Below are 6,301 nucleotides of genomic sequence, written 5' to 3'. Positions count from 1 at the left end.
CTTGATCTGATTGAATCTAGGCCAAGGTAAGGTAAGCTATGAGGCAAAGCACTTTGCACTTTGCTGAAGACACAATGTACTCAAATCAATTTCTCTGAAAATACACAACTCCATATTCTGAAATGTACAGTCATTTCCCCAGGGCATAGAAACGGAATGACATGGATAAGTGACACCACATCTTGAACACCTTGTTATGATTATTACTCTGTGTAGAGATGTGTAAAATGCACTACCAGTAGGTTGAAAAGTATTGACTTGTGATGTTCTTCAGCCTCAGTAACCTCTTTAAGTGTAAACCACTAAGCAGCTATCCCTATTGACTTTTTGTTCACAGGCCAAGTCAATACAATCAATGGATTCAAGCAGGTAATTTGTAGAAAAGCTTGATAGAAGTTGATTTTTATATTTTATTAATGGCGACATATAATGGTCGTATGTCAACACATGCTTTGTGCTTTGCTTCAAATCTCAAGAACTCTTGCTTGGACTCAAGGTCACCAATATGTGGGTCATTGTGATTAAATGTCTCCAAAGCACCACTAATTTTTTGTTTTGTATCTATAGGCTACATCTCCAGCAAAATAAACTCTGATGACCTGAATAGCATAAGTAAATTGACTATTTCTTTACTCCTACTTCTACCTATAAGTGTGCTTAATGATTCAAGCATATCTGGCAACCCTGCAGAGAGATTTCTTCATCTGCACTGCTCTTGATGTGTGTGTGGGCAGCAGCAGCTCAGTATTTTGGGGCTGTGAGAGCTTAATGCATTGTGTGGGAGCTGGAGATGACCCTCAATTACTCACATCTCAGGCAAGGAGAGGAGGTGATGGACAGGCAGCATCATGCTGAGGATGGAAAATCAGTGTGCGAAGTAGAAGCTAAGAAGACTGCATGCAGCTGCATAGAGCAAATACTGTACATCCCTAAAACCATGTTTCCTGTTCCTAATGTAAATTAACAAAACATATTAGAGTTATTTCCCGTTGTAGTGATAACATTAAAATGGAAAAACATACAGATCATGTCCTTGTCTCCGACTGTCTCTGAGGCACCCGGAAGAGGTGACAAGGGAAGTACTGTAAGGCGAACAGTGAAGTAGGGTGTGGCGTACAGTAGATCCATGTCAAGTAGCATCAATGTCAATAGAGATGCATCAGAACCTTTTTTGGAACGACTGGCTTTCTCCTTGGGCTGCAAAGAGCAAAGTGTTACCACGGAGACATAAACTTGACACGTAGCCTTTGTCTCATGCCGCCCACCCGTCTTGTTGAGTGTGCTCTGAACACCTTGTCAATTAAATTAGATCTGGTTAGAGTATCCCTTATGGCCCACTTCTGCTTGATTGTTTTTCTACTCTACCTCACAAAGACCTAGTTTGAGCTCCTCTGATTCCAATAAATGTTTTCTTGCCACAGGAAAAATTGAAGCAAACTGAATCAGAAACTGAAGTGTGTTAACCTGCCTTATGCTCTCCTCGGTACATGGACTTCTCATGGAATTGTTAGATAGTATAGTGTACATTCATGCCCATTCCATTTCTGATGAGGTTTTGGTGTAACCCTTGGCAATCTCTCCGTTTTGGGGATGTTTGAGTTGCAATGCCATGGTAAAAAATGAGCTCCCTGAAGTGCTTCCATTTGGAGAAGGAGGAGTAGGGTTCCAGGAAGGTCAGATGTCTCCATAATCTGAGATTATCTTTGAGGACTCCTCACTGAAATTGACTCAAAGCTATATTCAAGCACAGAACACCTTGACGACTACACTCCTCTAAAAATAACCAAACATAAATAAGGTTTATTTTAGCATTGGCCCTGGCCATTTGGATTCCCCTTGGCAATATAACAAAATCCGACGGATAAACATCACCCACTGTACGTATATGATGTGCCTGAAATAGCCAGGGGTTGAGAGGTCAACAATGTTACGTCATCTTTCTGTGAAAAAGGATCATGGGAATGAATAAACAGGATGAGATGAAAAGCTGTCCTGTAACACCATAGCAGGCCTGAAGGCCTAGGTCAGCATGCTGCAGAAGCTGAAATGAAGCTGAAGCTCTTTTCAACAGAAAACGATTCATGTTATGTAACATTTCGCAGAGTAATTACAGGCGCACTCAGACGGTTATCCCTAGCTCACCGTGCTGCAGGATTCTGTGTGCCACAGCTTGCCCAAAACCACATCTGACCCCTCAGTGTGAATTCTTGTCAGGGGAGCATTGGGACGGGGATGTTGCATTGAATTAGACTGTGTGTGTATTTCACATAACAGTACTGTTGAGCACTTACACAACAAAATAAATAGAAAATGGAGGGGACCAACACTTTATGAACAATTAATAAAATATACATTCCTTGAGTAACATGCACTTAAGCCACAGCGGTGACATTGAAAATACACTGTGGCATTTCTGCATGGCATGGAGCAGAGACATTGAAAATACACTGTGGCATTTCTGCATGGCATGGAGCAGAGACACTGAAAATACACTGTGGCATTTCTGCATGGCATGGAGCAGAGACACTGAAAATACACTGTGGCATTTCTGCATGGCATGGAGCAGAGTAAGGAGGGCCAACGGGGATATTTAGAACTTTCCTCTCAGCTGTACTTTAAAAGCCAGTCAAACTGACTGCATTTATCATCACTTACACTTGTATCCCTTTTACTTTAAAAAAACACAGAGGATAGAGCTATGCTATGGTCCAGTTGAAACATGACAAAGAGAATGTTGAAATGTGACCCTTCTCACAGGCTCAACTTCAAGTTGAAGTGCACTGCATATTTAAAAGTACAAAATACACAGTGCACAAAGAAGTTGCTAATAAAGCAATTAATACTTCCTGCTTGCGTAGCTTGCCACTACTGAGGAGAGGACTCTAAACCCTTCTGGGCTTGGTCTCTCATCTAGTTCCTCAGACAGGCCGAGTGAGATCTATCATGTTTTCTTTTTCAGGCCCAGTAGTTTCACAGGAAACCTACGCCCAGGTGGGGAACCATTGGGAACATGACACAGCTAGTGCAGCTGAGGCAGAGGTCTTACCATCATGTTCAGTGTTAGAACAGGGTTGGTAGACCTCTATGAGCTCAAACACACACAACAGCCTTTTGAGATGGCAAGCACCCTTCACTGATTTGTAATATGTCCACATTAGGCCACTGAAATTGATTTAAAAGTATAATAATTGCAAATATAATCAATACTTTTGAATGGTAAATATTATTTTTTGGCTCTGGTGGACAATAAATAATGCCAAGTGATTATAATCAATAGCTGCACATGATGCTAAGTCCAAAAATAGTTGGTCAATATCAAGGGTTCTCAAGGAATGTTTTAAGACCCATGTTATCCATATCATGTATCTTAAAGGTACTTAGTGGGCCCCACCTAGTAGTCCCTTCCACAGGCCCTTAGCTACTGTACTGTGGCTCGTTTCAATGAGTTGTTCTTTTTCCATCCAGCTCCTGAATTCTTAATCACATGACATGCACACCCCACGGCTAAGTGGGTCAATCTTCTTGATAAACCATAGTCTCCTCTCTCGGTCGGTACAATTTCATAGTACAAATTAAGTTATCTGAGATGTTTTCGACTATCTCTCCACCATTAATTATGTTTTACTGATTCAGTCCATGCTGGTTTGTCTTGTTTTCTGATTGTTGTCTTAGCTCTGATCATAAAAGACTGGATGTACCATAGCTAGTTTCTAGTCACATATTGCCCTTTGGTGATGAAAGTCTTATTCAAATTAAGCTATGGGTTTCATTTTATACATTTCAACCAGTTGAATCTTCAATTCTATAGAATCTTCAATTCTATATTTTAGTTGTGGGGGAGTGAGGGGGAAAGGTCCAGGGTAGTGTGTTTGGATACACTGATCGTACAACCCTATTCACAAGACCTCTAAAAACGGCTGCAGGCAAAGTGAGGTTCTCACATACAGTATTTGTGATCTCTGTACTCCCACTCTGGTATACTGTGTAGAATGGTGCAGTTTTAGTCAGAACTACTCTATCTGAGGAATCAATCCATCTCAACCACCACCACCACTACCACCCACAAAAAGCCATGACAGAAATAGGGCCTGAATGTACTTTTTTTTTAAAGCAACTAAGCCAATAAAAACTAAATATTTATAAGTTGTTAGACTCAGGTGAACGGAGGTTGCTGCCCTACTTTCAGATCTAGGGATCCCAGCATAAGCCTATCACTTACTTGGTATGGACCCAATGTGGGACAGAATACATTTGACTTTTAATGTACCTTTTTTTCTTTTACTTTTACTTGTATTATTTCGATTTTTAATTTATTTTATTTTGAATAAAGAAAGATCTGTGCAGTTTATAAATAAAACAAATGGAAATATCACATTTACATAAGTATTCAGACCCTTTACTCAGTACTTTGTTGAAGCACCTTTGGCAGCGATTACAGCCTCGAGTCTTCTTGGGTATGACGCTACAAGCTTGGCACACCTGTATTTGGGTAGTTTCTCCCATTCTTCTCTGCAGATCCTCTCAAGCTCTGTCAGGTTGGATGGGGAGCGTCGCTGCACAGCTATTTTCAGGTTTCTCCAGAGATGTTCGATCAGGTTCAAGTCCGGGCTCTGGCTGGGCCACTCAAGGACATTCAGAGACTTGTACCGAAGCCACACCTGAGTTGTCTTGGCTGTGTGCTTAGGGTCGTTGTCCTGTTGGAAGGTGAACCTTCGACCCAGTCTGAGGTCCTGAATACTCTGGAGCAGGTTTTCATCAAGGATCTCTGTACTTTGCTTCGTTCACCTTTCCCTCGATCCTGACTAGTCTCCCAGTCCCTGCCTCTGAAAAACATCCCCACAGCATGATGCTGCCACCACCATGCTTCACCGTAGGGTTGGTGCCAGGTTTCCCCCAGACGTGACGCTTGGCATTCAGGCTAAAGAGTTCAATCTTGGTTTCATCAGACCAGAGAATATTGTTCCTCATGGTCTGAGAGTCCTTTAGGTGCCTTTTAGCAAACTCCAAGCGGGCTGTCATGTGCCTTTTACTGAGGAGTTGCTTCCGTCTGGCTACTCTACCATAAAGGCCTGATTGGTAGAGAGCAAAAGAGATGTTTGTCCTTCTGGAAGGTTCCTCCATCTCCACAGAGGAACTCTACAGCTCTGTCAGAGTGACCATCGGGTTCTTGGTCACCTCCCTGACCAAGGCCCTTCTCCTCTGATTGCTCAATTTGGCCGGGCGGACAGCTCTAGGAAGAGTCTTGGTGGTTCCAAACTTCTTCCATTTAAGAATGATAGAGGCCACTGTGTTCTTGGGGACCTTCAATGCTGCAGAAATGTTTGGGTACCCTTCACCAGATCAGTGCCTCGACACAATCCTGTCTCGGAACTCTACGGACAATTCAACCTCATGGCTTGGTTTTTGCTCTGCCATGCACTGTCAACTTTGGGACCTTATTAGACAGGTGTGTGCCTTTCCAAATCATGTCCAATCAATTGAATTTACCACAGGTGTACTCCAATCAAGTTGTAGAAACATCTCAAGGATGATCAATGGAAACAGGATGCACCTGAGCTCAATTTCGAGTCTCATAGCAAAGGGGCTGAATACTTATGTAAATAAGGTATTTCTGTTTTTAATTTGTAATACATTTGCTAACATTTCTAAAAACCTGTTTTCGCTTTGTCATTATGGGGTATTGTGTGTAGATTGATGAGTGAAAAAAATAATTGTATCCATTTTAGAATAAGGCTGTAGGGTAACAAAATGTGGAAAAAGTCAAGGGGTCTGAATACTTTCCGAATGCACTGTATATATCTACAAATGCGTGTGTGTATATATATGTATGTGATGGGATGTATAGACATTATGGACAGTATGTGGATAGAATATTGAGTATCTGTAGGATAGAATAGTATATATAGAGCAATAGTTTAATAGGATGGCCTTGACTAGAATAGAGTATATACATATGAAATGAGTAAAACAGTTTGTAAACATTATTCAAGTGACCAGTGTTCCATTATTAAAGTGACCAGTGTTCCATGTCTATGTACATAGGGCAGCAGTCTCTAAGGTACATGGTAGAGTAACCGGCTGGTAGTTGGCTAGTGACAGTGACTAAGTTGCAGGGTACTGGGTGGAGGCCGGCTAGTGATGTCTATTTAACAGTCTGATGGCCTTGAGATAGGTGTTTTTCAGTCTCTCGGTCCCAGCTTTGATGCACCTGTACTGACCTCGCCTTCTGGATGATAGTAGGGTGAACAGGCCGTGGCTCTGGTGGTTGATGTGCTTGATGATCTTTTTGGCTTTCCTGTGA

The sequence above is a fragment of the Coregonus lavaretus genome, assembly GCF_964263955.1.
Source record: "Coregonus lavaretus genome assembly, chromosome: 2".
Classification (NCBI taxonomy): Eukaryota; Metazoa; Chordata; class Actinopteri; order Salmoniformes; family Salmonidae; genus Coregonus; species Coregonus lavaretus.
This window is presented reverse-complemented; position numbering follows the sequence as displayed.